Here is a 17,006-nt window from a genome sequence, read left to right as displayed (position 1 = left end):
AAAATTTTTAAACAGAAAAAAAGAACTTTCGTTCCGAAAATAGTTCGAAAGGTAAAGTAATTTTTAAAATTAATAAAATGATACTCAGACGCGAAAACTCTTTATTTTTCAATAGAATATAAGTCGTTCTACGATATTTAACCTGGAAGAAAACCAGAACTCTGAAAAAACTGCCAGCAGAGCATAGTTGATTGTATGAAATATTGAAAAATGTGCATTTCAACTCTTCATATGTAAAAGTACTAAATAATTTTCTATTTTAATGTGCTCAGACTCGGGAACTCTTTGATTTCTACTAGAATATGAGCAGTTCTATTTTAAAAAGTCAATTATAAAACTAGAACGTCTGTAAAAATGCCAGCAGACCATAGTTGAAAATTCGATTTGTTGAAAAATATCAAATTAACATGTTGCGATGAAAAATATTTTTTAAAAATATAAATATCTTGCTCAGAAGCAAGAACTCTTCATTTTTCAATAGAATATTAGTAGTTGTATGATATTTAGTCAGAAAGAAAACCAGAACTCTGAAAAAACTGCCAGCAGAGCATAGTTGATTGTATGAAATATTGAAAAATGTCCATTTCAACTCTTCATATGTAAAAGTACTAAATAATTTTCTATTTTAATGTCTTCAGACTCGGGAACTCTTTGATTTCTAACAGAATATGAGTAGTTCTATTATAAAAAGCCAATTATAAAACTAGAACTCCTGTAAAAATGCCAGCAGAGCATAGTCGAAAATTCGATTTGTTGAAAAATATCAAATTAACTAATTGCGAAGAAAAATATTTTTTAAGAATATTAATATCTTGCTCAGAAGCGAGAACTCTTTATTTTTCAATAGAATATAAGTCGTTCTACGATATTTAGCCTTAAAGAAAACCAGAACTCTGAAAAAACTGCCAGCAGAGCATAGTTGATTGTATGAAATATTGAAAAATGTCCATTTCAACTCTTCATATGTAAAAGTACTAAATAATTTTCTATTTTAATGTGCTCAGACTCGGGAACTCTTTGATTTCTAACAGAATATGAGTAGTTCTATTATAAAAAGCTAATTATAAAACTAGAACTCCTGTAAAAATGCCAGCAGAGCATACCTGAATATTGAATTTGCCGAAAAATATCAAATTAATTTGTAGCGAAGAAAAATATTTTTTAAAAATATTAATATCTTGCTCAGAAGCAAGAACTCTTCATTTTTCAATAGAATATAAGTAGTTGTATGATATTTAGTCAGAAAGAAAACCAGAACTCTGAAAAAACTGCCAGCAGAGCATAGTTGATTGTATGAAATATTGAAAAATGTCCATTTCAACTCTTCATATGTAAAATTACTAAATAATTTTCTATTTTAATGTGCTCAGACTCGGGAAGTCTTTGATTTCTAACAGAATATGGGTAGTTCTATTATAAAAAGCCAATTATAAAACTAGAACTGCTGTAAAAATGCCAGCAGAGCATACCTGAATATTTAATTTGCTGAAAAATATCAAATTAATTTGTAGCGAAGAAAAATATTTTTAAAAAATATTAATATCTTGCTCAGAAGCGAGAACTCTTTATTTTTCAATAGAATATAAGTAGTTGTATGATATTTCGTCTGAAAAAAAACCAGAACTCTGAAAAAACTGCCAGCAGAGCATAGTTGATTGTATGAAATATTGAAAAATGTCCATTTCAACTCTTCATATGTAAAAGTACTAAATAATTTTCTATTTTAATGTGCTCAGACTCGGGAAGTCTTTGATTTCTAACAGAATATGAGTTGTTCTATTATAAAAAGCTAATTATAAAACTAGAACTCCTGTAAAAATGCCAGCAGAGCATACCTGAATATTGAATTTGCCGAAAAATATCAAATTAATTTGTAGCGAAGAAAAATATTTTTTAAAAATATTAATATCTTGCTCAGAAGCAAGAACTCTTCATTTTTCAATAGAATATAAGTAGTTGTATGATATTTAGTCAGAAAGAAAACCAGAACTCTGAAAAAACTGCCAGCAGAGCATAGTTGATTGTATGAAATATTGAAAAATGTCCATTTCAACTCTTCATATGTAAAATTACTAAATAATTTTCTATTTTAATGTGCTCAGACTCGGGAAGTCTTTGATTTCTAACAGAATATGAGTAGTTCTATTATAAAAAGCCAATTATAAAACTAGAACTCCTGTAAAAATGCCAGCAGAGCATAGTCGAAAATTCGATTTGTTGAAAGATATCAAATTAACTAGTTGCGAATAAAAATATTTTTTAAAAATATTAATATCTTGCTCAGAAGCGAGAACTCTTTATTTTTCAATAGAATATAAGTAGTTGTATGATATTTAATCAGAAAGAAAACCAGAACTCTGAAAAAACTGCCAGCAGAGCATAGTTGAAAATATGAAATGTAGAAAAATGTAAAATTTATCTCTTCATATCGTCGTTGCGCTTGCCAAAACCGCTATGTGTTTTTAGTCAAGTTTTCAGGAGAGACAAAAAACTATTTTTTTTATTAAATAATAGCTTTATCAAAAAATTATAAATGCAGTATGGTGACAAAATATGTTATGTTTGAACTGAGATACAAGCGAAAATGATAAAATGTACCCTTCATCTGCAATAAAAATTTTTAACCATTTTGGTTTGGTTAGGTTAGGTTAGGTTAGGTTAGGTTAGGTTAGGTTAGGTTCGTGGGAGATCGCGCAACTGCGTACCATCTGCGTTGCGGCGAGACGCCAGTACAGCCACTATCGCAGGCGGGTACAGAAGGTACAGGAGGAGGAAGACCGACTGTACCAATTGTATGTCGAGGCGAGAACGCGGTTGCAGGAGGAGATCGGTCGTGTGAAAGGCGAGTCACACGACCAGATGCTCGCGGGAATAGACCAAGACCCGTTTGGCACGCCTTACCGTATGGTACTTGGCAAGCTACGGGCTTGGGCTCCGCCACTGACGCAGACACTCCGACCGGACATTCTCCGAGGGGTTCTGTCGTCACTGTTCCCGCAGCGGGCCAATTTTTCACCACCTTTAATGGCCCGCCCTGCACCGCAAGAGGAGGAGGACAGCGTCGCACCACAGGTGGAGGAGGAGGAGCTGGATGAAGCAGTTCGCCGATCTCGCGGCAAGAGCACCGCACCCGGCCTTGATGGCGTTCCCGGGAGGGCGTTAACTCTGGCCCTTAACATCATTGGGCCCAGAGTGAGAGGACTATTCTCTGCCTGTCTGGCTCAAGCCATAATTCCACAGCGGTGGAAGACAGGCAGGTTAGTCCTCCTTAAGAAGGAGGGTCGCCCGGCGGACTCGGCCTCCGCGTACAGGCCAATTGTGCTCTTGAGCGAGATCGCCAAACTCTTCGAGCGGGTTGTGACGAGGAGACTGCAGCGTCACTTAGAGCGGACAGGTCCAAATCTCTCGGACCACCAGTATGGCTTCCGCAGTGGGCGCTCGACGGTGGATGCCATACTGAGGGTGAAGTCCCATGCGCAGGATGCGGTGGCCCTGGGCGATGGAGTCTTGGCGGTGTCTTTAGACATTGCCAACGCCTTCAACTCCCTGCCCTGGCCCTGCATTGAGGAAGCACTTATCTATCACCGAGTGCCTCCATACCTGCGCCGCGTCATCGGGGCTTACCTGTCCGGGAGGTCTGTGACCTTTCCGGCTCCTGGAGGAGGGTGGGAGGAATATGAAGTGTCGTGCGGTGTTCCACAGGGCTCGGTTCTCGGGCCGCTCCTGTGGAACATCGGGTACGACTGGGTGTTGAGAGGCGACACCCTACGAGGAGTTGGAGTCCTCTGCTACGCCGATGACACGCTGGTCTTGGCGCAGCAGAGGACTTATCGCGAGGCAGCAGTGCTCGCAACGGCCGGAGTGGCCGACGTCGTCGGCCGAATTAGAAGGTTGGGCTTGGAGGTTGCCCTGAACAAGTCCGAGGCGTTATACTTCCATGCTCCTCGAAAGGGCCCACCGGCAGATGCCCACATCGTCGTCGGTGGCGTCCGAATCGACGTCAAGAGGAGTATGAAGTACCTCGGACTTGTTCTAGACGGTCGGTGGAGTTTCCGGGGCCATTTTACATCCTTGGCCCCGAAACTGTTGAAGACAGCGGCGGCATTGGCGCGCCTTTTGCCCAACGTCGATGGGCCGAGCGCCTCTAGCCGTCGGCTGTACACCGGAGTGGTCCGATCGATGGCGCTATATGGTGCTCCCGTATGGGCGGACGCCCTGGATCGGCACAACATCACTCTGCTGCGACGTGCGCAGAGGGTGATGGCCATCCGGGCGATACGGGGGTACCGGACCATCTCCGGTGAGGTGGCGTGCGTGCTGGCTGGAGTCATGCCGTGGGATCTGGATGCTCTGTCTCTGGCGTCGGTCTATTGCCGACGTCGTGGCCTAGCGTCCGGGGAACCGGCCAGTCCAGCACGCGCCGAGGAGGAGCGGGAAGCCGCATTAGAAGTGTGGGAATCCCGGCTGGCGACACCATCTGCCGGCCGGTTGACGATCGAGGCGGTTCGTCCAGTTTTCCGCCAGTGGTTAGCGCGGCGTCACGGCGTCCTAACCTTCCGCACGACGCAGGTGCTCACGGGGCATGGTTGCTTCAGGGGTTACCTGTGTCGGATCGCTGGGAGGGAGCCCGACGCTCGCTGCCACCACTGCGACGACTGCCTCGACGAGACGGCCCAGCACACGTTGGAGGTGTGCACAGCCTGGGCGTCTCAACGTCGTGCTTTGCGCGACGTCATCGGGGACGACCTTTCCCTGCCGGCCGTGGTCAAGGCCATGGCCGGCAGCGAGACGTCGTGGGACGCGGTTTCGTCCTTCTGCGAGGCAGTGGTGCTCGAGAAGGAGTCGGCGGAACGGGCGAGGGAGGCTTTTGCCGAAGTCGCCATCCGCCGTAAGAGACCGGGTCGCCGGAGGGCGGCACACGACCGCCGCCTTCCGCCCTAATGTGCCAGAGGGCGGTCAGCTTGGGGAAGCTGGCCGCCTACCAACCTGGCCCGAGTAGGCGCGCGCAGGTTGCTCCCGCGCGCTACTCCGAGCAGGCCGTCGAGGGTGCCCACACACCCTTGACTCCGCGACGTGCCTAGCAGGCTCCCGCCGCCGCGACGTGGACGATTCTAGTCCCCGCGTCTCGCGGCCAGTGGCGGTCGAGGAGGAGCACCGTGAGGTTTTAGTGGGTATTGGGATCGGCCTTCAGCCGGTCCACGAGTCCCACATAACCCACTCGAGTCCCCACTCGGGCCGGTATCCGTAAAAGGATTTCCTCACGTTAAAAAAAAAAAAAAAAAAAAAAAAAAAAAAAAAAAAAAAAAAAAAAAAAAAGGTTAGGTTAGGTTAGGTTCCCAAGGGAGTTGCTGGTCTCCTACTGGGCGCGTCCCCCGGTGGCGGATAGGGGAAACCACTCGCACTTGCGGGCGAGTGGACCGGGAATTTATTCCCGGCGCGGACCAAAACCAGCTAGGCATGGGCGTGCCTTTAGTCCATTGTTATGGACACGGCCTAGGGGAGCACACCCCGACAGAAAAGCCCAACTGTGGAACAGTATAAACATGTCGGTACTGCAGAATTCTAATTCTCTACCCCAGGAGGGTTCCGGTCTCTACGAGGCCGGGGAATCCCTCCGTGCTACGGCACGCAAGCCCCTCGAATCTGGGGGGGGCCAGTCATACCGATATGTTGTTGGGGAGGGGCCCGAGATGGGCGGAGTGAGTGTGGAGAAGGACGGAGGAATAGTTGTGCCCGGGATGGGCGGAGTTGGTGTGGACGCTGAGAAGGGAGGAGTAGTTGTGAGCGTCGAGAGTGCGGGAGTGCACGAGAGGAGTGGTGCTCTGGTTGTTGAGCCAGAGGAGAGATCTGCGGGAGGGACGAGGCCCAGGAGGGCTGATAGTCCGGCAATTTTGCCAATAGGAGGTGTGCTGAAGACGGCGCATGTGGTAGTGGAACGATTGGACCCGGAGGAGGTTGCTTCGATTATAAGTGGAAGGTCCAGATCGTCGATTTCGTCGCGGGGTCGTTTCTGGGCGGCCTCTGAGTCGGACGCGGATAGCGTTATGTCAGTCGGTTCGACGAGTACGAATATGAATGTTGGAGGAAATTCGGAGTTTCGGAAGGATAGAAAGAGGCGCCGGAATAGAGAGGGCCTCTCGGAGTCCTCGGATGCGGATGAAGAGACGGTGAAGCCTAAGGCTAAAATAGCTTCGGCTAGAAGAAAACAGGGCCCACCATCCGCTCCTAAAGACAAGATTGACCTGGCTGTCGCCAGAAAGTCGCCCATTGATGCCAAGCGCGAAGAGCGTCGGTTGAGGGCGGAGGAGGAGGTAGCGGATATCACTGCTGCAATACAGAGCCGCGCCAGTTCCAGGCTCTCGGACGGGTCGGTTGGATATCGCCCCGACGAGCCTCTAGTCTCTGACTTGCATTGCCAAGTGTCGGATAGCCTGGCAGTCATAAACCGGGTTGCCAGCAAGTCGGGGAACCTGAAGGGTACCTTTACGAAGGCCCTGAAGGAGGCTGCCGGAGCGATATCCAAGGCCGTAAACACCTTGGCCAGCAGGACCGCGTCGGAGGAAGTCCATCTCCTCAGAGCCTCGAACACGCGGCTGCAGGCAGAATTGGCGGACTTGAGAACAGAGTTTGCCCGCCTAAGAGCGGACGTGGAGCGCTCCGGACCGGCAGAGCAGCCAAAGGCAGCGGCGAAGGCTCTATCTGTCGATGACATAGTGCGCACTGTGATGGTGGAAGTGGGCACTATGGTCAGCACGAGGCTGGAGGCCTTTAAGGAGCGTCTCCCTCCGGAAGGGAGGTTGCGGCCACCACTAGCGGCCGACAGAAGAAAGGAGGCTAGTCAACAGCATGTAAATGCGGAGGCTGTCGTTACCACGTTGACGGCGCCAGCTAATCCTGGGCCCTCGATAAAGGCCCGAAAGGGTAACAAAAAGAAGGGTGCGACAAAGGCAGCTTCGAAGCCTGCCACAACAGTTGAGCCTCGCCCTCTTCCCCCTGTTCCAACAGATATGACAGAGGGGTGGAACGTAGTGGCGAGAAAAGGAGCCAAAAAGAAGGCGGCTCCTAAAGGGAAGGTAGCGGCACAAAGTGGCAAGCCAAAGCCGCAGAAGCCAAAGTTGCGGCGACCTAGATCGCAGGTAGTGGTACTTAAGGTGCAGCCTGCCGTCGCCGACAAACTGAGCTACACCGACGTGCTAACCCGGGTCAAAGAGAACATCAAACTCGAGGACCTGGGTATAAGCGACTTGAGGTTCCGGGTAGCATCCACTGGTGCTAGAATGTTGGAGTTGCCCGGGGCCAATAGTGGCGATAAGGCGGACGCGCTGGCCGAGAAGCTGCGCGGGGTGCTCAACGCTGAAGAAGTGCAGGTGTCGAGGCCAGTAAAGTGTGCAGAGCTGAGGGTGTGTGGCCTCGACGACTCTGCAACCTCTGAGGACGTCGCGCTTGCAATCAGCCGAGTAGGCGGCTGTGCTGCGGCCGACGTCAAAGTCGGGGAAATCCGACAGGATCGGGCCGGTCTGGGCACAGCGTGGGTTCGCTGCCCTATCGGGGCTGCGCAGAAGGCGAGTGGAGGGAGGCTCCTCGTGGGATTCGTTTCCGCGAGGGTGCAGCTGTTGCAGCCCCGAATCCAGCGTTGCTACCGCTGCCATGAAGTTGGCCACATGGCGGCAAAGTGCACCAGCGAAGTCGACCGTAGCAATCAATGCTTCCGGTGCGGCCAACCCGGGCATAAACAACGCGAATGCTCGGCGGATATGCATTGCCCGGTTTGCGAGGCGGCACAGAGGCCAGCCAACCATAAGGCAGGAAGCGCCGCCTGCGCGAAGTCCAGCGCTACCCACAAAAGGGGAGGGAGGAGAAGACTTACCGGGCCGGAAACGCCGGCTAGTACAGTTAACCGAGCCAGGGAAGGGGAGGTGCAACAAATGGAAGTTAGGTGATGGCTCTTCGTGTGTTGCAAGCGAATATAAACCACTGTGCCCGGGCCCAGGACTTATTGGTCCAAAGCCTGGCGCAGTGGTCTATCCAGGTGGCGGTTGTTTCGGAGCCCTACAGCGTTCCCGACAGAGACAACTGGGTAGCCGACAACTCCGGGGTGGTGACTATTATCACCCAGGTCGCGGCGGGCTCTCCGCCTTTCTCACGAGTAGAGAAGGGTGCGGGATGCGTAGCTGCACTTGTCGGCGACTTAGTTGTCGTAGGGGTCTACTTTTCCCCCAATCGAACTCTTGCGGAGTTTGAAGAGTTCCTTATACGATTGGGGGAAATGGTAGAACGATTTCGTCCGGCGGAGGTGTTAGTGGCCGGCGATCTCAACGCGAAGTCCAGCGTGTGGGGCTCCGCAACGACGGATGTGCGTGGTGTGACGCTGTCGGAGTGGGTTGTTGCCACCGGTTTGTCTGTGCTCAACCGAGGGACCAAGAACACGTGTGTGCGAAGGCTGGGCGGATCCGTCGTGGACGTTTCGTTCGCGAGCCCGGCCCTAGCGCGTCGTGTTCGGGGCTGGCGAGTGCTGGATGATGTGGAGACTCTCTCGGATCACCTTTACATCTTATACGAGATCTCCACACATTCGGCGGTGCAACCAGCCCCCTGTCCAAACTCGCGAGAGTACGGACCGCGGTGGCAACTGGGTCGTCTCGACAGGCAGTTGTTGGAGGAGGCCGCGATAGTGGAGTCCTGGCTGCCCCAGAGCTTGGCGTCTGCAGAAGACGCCGCATCCTGGGCGCAGGGGGCGCTGACGCGTATCTGTGACGCGTCAATGCCCCGTTCCGGGCGCCGCCCTCAGCGGCGGCAAGTGTACTGGTGGTCGTGGGAGATCGCGCAACTGCGTAACACCTGCGTTGCGGCGAGACGCCAGTACAGCCACTATCGCAGACGGGTACAGAAGGTGCAGGAGGAGGAAGACCGACTGTACCGCGTCTATGTCGAGGCGAGAACGCAGCTGCAGGAGGAGATCGGTCGTGTGAAAGGCGAGTCGCACGACCGGTTGATCGCGGGGATAGACCAAGACCCGTACGGCACACCTTACCGAATGGTGCTCGGTAGGTTACGGGCTTGGGCACCACCACTGACGCAGACACTCCAACCGGACATTCTCCGAGGGGTTCTGTCGTCGCTATTCCCGCAGCGGGCCAGTTTTGCACCACCCAGTATGGCCCGCCCTGCAGCGCGTGAGGAGGTAGAGGAGGACGACGAGGACAGCGTCACACCACCGGTGGAGGAGGAGGAGCTCGAAGAAGCTGTACGCCGATCTCGGCTCAAGAGCACCGCCCCGGGCTTGGATGGCATTCCCGGCCGGGCGCTAACTCTGGCCCTCAACACCTTAGGGCCCAGAGTGCGAGGACTATTCACTGCCTGTCTGGCTCAAGCCATAATTCCACAGCGGTGGAAGACAGGCAGGTTAGTCCTCATCAAGAAGGAGGGTCGCCCGGCGGATTCAGCCTCCGCCTACAGGCCCATCGTGCTCTTGAGCGAGATCGCCAAGCTCTTCGAGCGTGTTGTAGCCAGGAGGCTACAACACCATTTGGAGGGGACAGGTCCGGACCTCTCGGACCACCAGTATGGCTTCCGCAGGGGGCGCTCGACGGTGGATGCCATACTAGAGTTTAAGTCCTATGCGCAGGATGCGGTGGCCCGGGGCGATGGAGTCTTGGCGGTGTCTTTAGACATCGCCAATGCTTTCAACTCCCTGCCCTGGCCCTGCATTAAGGAGGCACTTTTATACCATCGTGTGCCTCCATACCTGCGCCGCGTCATCGGGGCTTACCTGTCCGGGAGGTCTGTGACCTTTCCGGCTCCTGGAGGAGGTTGGGAGGAGTTTGTGGTGTCGGCCGGTGTTCCACAAGGATCGGTGCTGGGTCCGATCCTCTGGAACATCGGGTACGACTGGGTGCTGCGGGGCGGCACCCTGAGGGGGATAAAGGTCCTCTGTTACGCCGACGACACGCTGGTCTTGGCGCAGCAGAGGACCTATCGGGAGGCGGCGGTCCTCGCGACTGCTGCAGTGGCGGAGGTAGTCGGCCGCATAAAGCGGCTGGGCTTAGAGGTCTCCCTCAACAAGTCCGAGGCAATCTACTTCCATGCTCCTCGAAAGGGCCCACCGGCAGATGCCCACATCATCGTCGGTGGCGTCAAGATTGACGTTGCCCGGAGCATGAAGTACCTCGGACTTGTTCTGGATGGTCGGTGGAGTTTTCGGGGCCACTTTACATCTTTGGCCCCGAAACTGTTGAAGACAGCGGCGGCACTGGCGCGCCTTTTGCCCAATGTGGATGGGCCGAGCGCCTCTAGCCGTCGGCTGTACACCGGAGTGGTCAGATCGATGGCGCTCTACGGTGCTCCCGTATGGGCGGACGCCCTGGATCGGCACAACATCACCCTGCTGCGACGTGCGCAGAGGGTGATGGCCATCCGGGCGATACGGGGGTACCGGACCATCTCCGGTGAAGTGGCGTGCGTGCTGGCTGGAGTCATGCCGTGGGATCTGGATGCTCGTTCTCTGGCGTCGGTCTATTGCCGGCGTCGAGGCCTTGTGTCCGGGGAACCGGCAAGCCAAGCACGCACTGAGGAGGCGCGGGAAGCCGCGGTTGAATTGTGGGAATCCCGGCTGGCGACACCATCTGCCGGCCGGTTGACGATCGAGGCGGTTCGTCCAGTGTTCCGCCAGTGGTTAGCGCGGCGTCACGGCGTCCTAACCTTCCGCATGACACAGGTGCTCACGGGGCATGGCTGCTTCGGGGGTTACCTGTGTCGGATCGCCGGAAGGGAGCCCGACGCTCGCTGCCACCACTGCGACGACTGCCTCGATGAGACGGCCCAGCACACATTGGAGGTGTGCTCAGCCTGGGCGTCTCAACGTCGCGCTTTGCGCGACGTCATAGGGGACGACCTTTCCCTGCCGGCCGTGGTGAAGGCCATGGCCGGCAGCGAGACGTCGTGGGACGCGGTTTCATCCTTCTGCGAGGCAGTGGTGCTCGAGAAGGAGTCGGCGGAACGGGCGAGGGAGGCTTTTGCCGAAGTCGCCATCCGCCGTAAGAGACCGGGTCGCCGGAGGGCGGCACACGACCGCCGCCTTCCGCCCTAATGTGCCAGAGGGCGGTCAGCTTGGGGAAGCTGGCCGCCTACTAACCTGGCCCGAGTAGGCGCGCGCAGGTTGCTCCCGCGCGCTACTCCGAGCAGGCCGTCGAGGGTGCCCACACACCCTTGACTCCGCGACGTGCCTAGCAGGCTCCCGCCGCCGCGATTCGTGGACGATTCTAGTCCCCGCGTCTCGCGGCCAGTGGCGGTCGAGGAGGAGCACCGTGAGGTTTTAGTGGGTATTGGGATTGGCCCTCAGCCGGTCCACGAGTCCCACATAACCCGCTCGAGTCCCCACTCGGGCCGGTATCCGTAAAAGGATTTCCTCACGATAAAAAAAAAAAAAAAAAAAAAAAAAAAAAAAAGGTTGGGGTGCTTGGTCGGATAACCTCCTCGTGTGTTCGCTCGCTGTTGGCCCTTTCTCGAATGCTTGTCATTCGGGGGGGACGAACAGTGTGCGGGTCGGTGCACCCTGGGCGGCGAGTAATTGGTGCCTACAGGATTCGTCCTTGGGTAATGATTGCTCGCTGGCTAATAATCCGACGTGGTTCTCCGCGTGTCCTCTGTCATGCAGAGGCCACAGTGTGAGGAACCGGAGGGCGCGCGTGGCGTGTACTCACCCTACCGCCACGCAGGTGCAGTGATGTGCCAGCGCCGAATATATCGGAACTCCACTCTTGGTTGCGGTCATGTCTCGTAATCAGGAGTGGAACCGAGGGCCTTGCCTTTATCGGCCGGGCTGCGAGGAAGAAAACCTCTATAAAAAATTACCCCAACCCAAGCGGCGAAGCAGCGCGAGGGGTTCATGGCTGATGGGGAGATCAGTCGCTACTGCTGGTCCCGCCAGGGTACCGGCCGACACCCTGGCGTAATAGGCTTATCCGAGTACAGGGGGCACTGCTCGGATGGACCGTTTTTCCCCCATACTCGTGGGATCAACATGGATATTTTAAATAAAAACAAAAATGATGAAGTGGAGTGCGTTGAGCCCGAGGAGGGCGGTGATAGGAGATTGCCTGAGAAGGCCGGAGTAGTGGTGCTCGGGGTAGAGCAAGTTGTTGGAGTTGTTGCGGCGTCACAGGGTGAACATCGGAGAGTGTCTGTGTCGAGTGGCGTTGCGGAAGGGCCAGATGGTAGTGGCCAGTTCAGAGTTGGAGTGAAGGAACCAAGAGTGGTTCTAAGCAGGTTGGACATTGGTGACGGCATGTCGACCGTTGGCAGTGTCAGGTCGAGACGAGGGTCCGGGTCGTCATATGGACGGCTGTGGGGAGCGTCAGAGTCTAAGGACTCTGACACCGAGAGTTTTGTGTCGATGACTTCTCAGAGGTCGAAACTGCAGACACAATATTTGAAGGAGAGGAGGAAGAGACCTCGGAAACCGAGTGGCCAATCAGGGTCCTCCGGTGAAGGAGAGAGTGACAGACCGGCGTCGAAAGTGGCGGCCAAGAAAGGAGGGAAACGACGGGCCATTACAGAGGCCGAAAAAGCCCTTAAGGCGGCTAAAAAGGAGGAGTTGATACGTAGGACTGAAAGCGAAGTGGAAGACAGTACTTCGACTCTACGGTCTAACTTTAGACTATCAGGCATGTCTCTGGAGTCCAACAAAGAACAGGACGAAACCAGACTTGCATCCGACCTTCATCACAAGGTGGCTGATAGCCTAGAGATTATAAGGAAGGTTGCCACTAAATCCGGCAACTTAAAGGGTACCTTCACCAGGGCCCTAAAGGAGGCGGCAAAATCCATAGGAATGGCGGTGGATGAGCTGGCACAGCGTACGGCAACGGAGGAGGTGGCACAGTTGCGCGCCCACAATAAAAAGCTGCGCTACGAAATGTCGGAGTTGCGGAATGAGGTCGGTCTTTTACGGGCTGACCTTCAGAAGCAGAGGAGCCAAGAAGTGGTACCTGAGAAGGTTGTGCCTGGGCGTTCCGACGAGCTAATGCGCTCGATTATGATGGAAGTCGGAACCATGGTCAGCGCCAGGATGGAGGGTCTCGAGAGTAGACTTCTTCCGGCGAAGAGCATGCGCCCTCCGTTGGCTGCATCAAAGGGTGCTAATAAAGTGGTTGCCACAACATCGGCGAGGGCAGAGGCCATGACGACAACCACGCTCATGGCTCCCGCGAACCCTGCTCCCAAAAGAGGCCCTATGCCAGAGAGTGGCAAAAGTAAGGGCAAGGGAAAGGGGAAGGGCAAAAAGACCCTACAGGTTCCACAGCCACGCCCTTTACCAGCTGCGCCGGCTGACATGACGGAGGGATGGAACGTGGTTGCCAGAAAGGGCAGTAAGAAGAAGGTTGCTGTTGCTCAGCAGACCAAGGGAACGAAGAGTGATAAGCCGTCAAAAGCATCTAAAGTGCCAAGGCTTAGACAGCCACGGTCGGCTGTTGTGGCGCTAAAGCTCCAACCGGGTGCGGTGGAGAGCAACGTCACTTACAGCCAAGTGCTCACCCAGCTCAAAGACAAAATAGACCTCGGTGAGATGGGCATAAATGACATGAGGTTTAGGGTGGCCTCGACTGGTGCGAGGTTACTGGAGCTTCCGGGGGTGAACTCGGGTGAGAGGGCCGATGCTCTTGCCCAAAGACTGCGAAGCGTGCTGAACGAGAGCGAGGTCCAGGTCACAAGACCCACAAAATGCGCGGAGCTGCGTGTGAGTGGGCTTGATGATTCTGTGACATCAGATGAGGTAGCGGCAGCTGTCAGCAGAGTCGGTGGCTGTAATGTCGACGCCATCAAGGTGGGGGAAGTGCGGCGTGATCGTGCTGGCCTTGGCACTGCCTGGGTCCGCTGTCCGGTGGTAGCTGCCAAGAAGGTCAGTGCAGGGCGACTTTTGGTTGGATTTGTGTCGGCGAAGGTGACACTGCTGCAACAGCGAGTCCTGAGGTGCTACCGATGCCTCGAAACAGGACATGTAGCAGCAAAGTGTAGCGGTGTAGATCGGAGCTCTAACTGCTTCAGATGTGGACGTACCGGGCATAAACAAGCCACGTGCTCGGATGCTCCACACTGCCCGGCGTGCGAGGATGCACAGAGACCTGCGGGCCATTTAGCTGGCAGTGCAACCTGCGCAAAAGTCTGTGCACAGCATAAGCGTAGAAAAGGCGCGAGAGGAGAGGCGGCGAGACCCACAAGTCAAGCCCAACCTGACGCCCAATCTAGGGCCGCGGAGGAGGAGCCTATGGTCGATTAATAATGGCTGAACGTGTTCTGCAGGCGAACATCAACCACTGTGCCAGAGCCCAAGACTTATTGGTCCAAAGCTTGGCGCAGTGGTCGATACAAGTGGCGGTTGTTTCGGAGCCCTACAGCGTTCCCGACAGAGACAACTGGGTAGCCGACAACACCGGGGTGGTGGCTGTGATCACCCAGGTCGCCGCGGGCTCCCCGCCTTTCTCACGAGTAGAGAGGGGTGCGGGATGCGTCGCCGCACTTGTCGGCAACCTCGTTGTCGTAGGGGTCTACTTTTCCCCCAATCGAACTCTTGCGGAGTTTGAAGAGTTTCTCATTCGATTGGGGGAAATGGTAGAACGATTTCGTCCGGCGGAGGTGTTGGTGGCCGGCGATCTCAACGCGAAGTCCAGCGTGTGGGGCTCCGCAACGACGGATGTGCGTGGTGTGACGCTGTCCGAGTGGGTGATTGCCACCGGTTTGTCGGTGCTCAACCGGGGGACGACAAACACGTGCGTGCGAAGGCTGGGCGGATCCGTCGTGGACGTTTCGTTCGCGAGCCCGGCCCTAGCGCGTCGTGTTCGGGGTTGGCGAGTGCTGGATGATGTGGAGACTCTCTCGGATCACCTTTACATCTCTTACGAGATCTCCACACATTCAGCGGTGCAACCAACCCCCAGTCCAAACTCGCGAGAGTGCGGACCGCGGTGGCAATTGGGTCGCCTCGACAGGCAATTGTTGGAGGAGGCCGCGATAGTGGAATCCTGGCTGCCCCAGAGCTTGGCGTCTGCAGAAGACGCCGCATCCTGGGCGCAGGGGGCGCTGACGCGTATTTGTGACGCGTCAATGCCCCGTTCCGGGCGCCGCCCTCAACGGCGGCAGGTGTACTGGTGGTCGTGGGAGATCGCGCAACTGCGTACCATCTGCGTTGCGGCGAGACGCCAGTACAGCCACTATCGCAGGCGGGTACAGAAGGTACAGGAGGAGGAAGACCGACTGTACCAATTGTATGTCGAGGCGAGAACGCGGTTGCAGGAGGAGATCGGTCGTGTGAAAGGCGAGTCACACGACCAGATGCTTGCGGGAATAGACCAAGACCCGTTTGGCACGCCTTACCGTATGGTACTTGGCAAGCTACGGGCTTGGGCTCCGCCACTGACGCAGACACTCCGACCGGACATTCTCCGAGGGGTTCTGTCGTCACTATTCCCGCAGCGGGCCAATTTTTCACCACCTTCATTGGCCCGCCCTGCACCGCAAGAGGAGGAGGACAGCGTCGCACCACAGGTGGAGGAGGAGGAGCTGGAGGAAGCAGTTCGCCGATCTCGCGGCAAGAGCACCGCACCCGGCCTTGATGGCGTTCCCGGGAGGGCGTTAACTCTGGCCCTTAACATCCTTGGGCCCAGAGTGAGAGGACTATTCTCTGCCTGTCTGGCTCAAGCCATAATTCCACAGCGGTGGAAGACAGGCAGGCTAGTCCTCCTTAAGAAGGAGGGTCGCCCGGCGGACTCGGCCTCGGCCTACAGGCCAATTGTGCTCTTGAGCGAGATCGCCAAACTCTTCGAGCGAGTTGTGACGAGGAGGTTGCAGCGTCACTTGGAGCGGACAGGTCCGGACCTCTCGGACCTCCAGTATGGCTTCCGCAGGGGGCGCTCGACGGTGGATGCCATACTGAGGGTGAAGTCCCATGCGCAGGATGCGGTGGCCCTGGGCGATGGAGTCTTGGCGGTGTCTTTAGACATCGCCAACGCCTTTAACTCCCTGCCCTGGCCCTGCATTGAGGAGGCACTTATCTATCACCGAGTGCCTCCATACCTGCGCCGCGTCATCGGGGCTTACCTGTCCGGGAGGTCTGTGACCTTTCCGGCTCCTGGAGGAGGGTGGGAAGAGTACGAAGTGTCGTGCGGTGTTCCACAGGGCTCGGTTCTCGGGCCGCTCCTGTGGAACATCGGGTACGACTGGGTGTTGAGAGGCGACACCCTACGAGGAGTTGGAGTCCTCTGCTACGCCGATGACACGCTGGTCTTGGCGCAGCAGAGGACTTATCGCGAGGCAGCAGTGCTCGCAACGGCCGCAGTGGCCGACGTCGTCGGCCGAATTAGAAGGTTGGGCTTGGAGGTTGCCCTGAACAAGTCCGAGGCGTTATACTTCCATGCTCCTCGAAAGGGCCCACCGGCAGATGCCCACATCGTCGTCGGTGGCGTCCGAATCGACGTCAAGAGGAGTATGAAGTACCTCGGACTTGTTCTAGACGGTCGGTGGAGTTTCCGGGGCCATTTTACATCCTTGGCCCCGAAACTGTTGAAGACAGCGGCGGCATTGGCGCGCCTTTTGCCCAACGTCGATGGGCCGAGCGCCTCTAGCCGTCGGCTGTACACCGGAGTGGTCCGATCGATGGCGCTCTATGGTGCTCCCGTATGGGCGGACGCCCTGGATCGGCACAACATCACTCTGCTGCGACGTGCGCAGAGGGTGATGGCCATCCGGGCGATACGGGGGTACCGGACCATCTCCGGTGAGGTGGCGTGCGTGCTGGCTGGAGTCATGCCGTGGGATCTGGATGCTCTGTCTCTGGCGTCGGTCTATTGCCGGCGTCGAGGCCTTGCATCCGGGGAACCGGCTAGCCCAGCACGCGCCGAGGAGGAGCGGGAAGCCGCATTAGAAGTGTGGGAATCCCGGCTGGCGACACCATCTGCCGGCCGGTTGACGATCGAGGCGGTTCGTCCAGTTTTCCGCCAGTGGTTAGCGCGGCG

The sequence above is a fragment of the Heliconius melpomene genome, unplaced genomic scaffold (genome assembly GCF_056956725.1).
Source record: "Heliconius melpomene rosina isolate 202511_hmr_F unplaced genomic scaffold, ASM5695672v1 ptg000031l, whole genome shotgun sequence".
Taxonomy (NCBI): Eukaryota; Metazoa; Arthropoda; class Insecta; order Lepidoptera; family Nymphalidae; genus Heliconius; species Heliconius melpomene.
The sequence above is the reverse complement of the archived record's forward strand: the minus strand, read 5'-3'. Positions refer to the sequence as shown.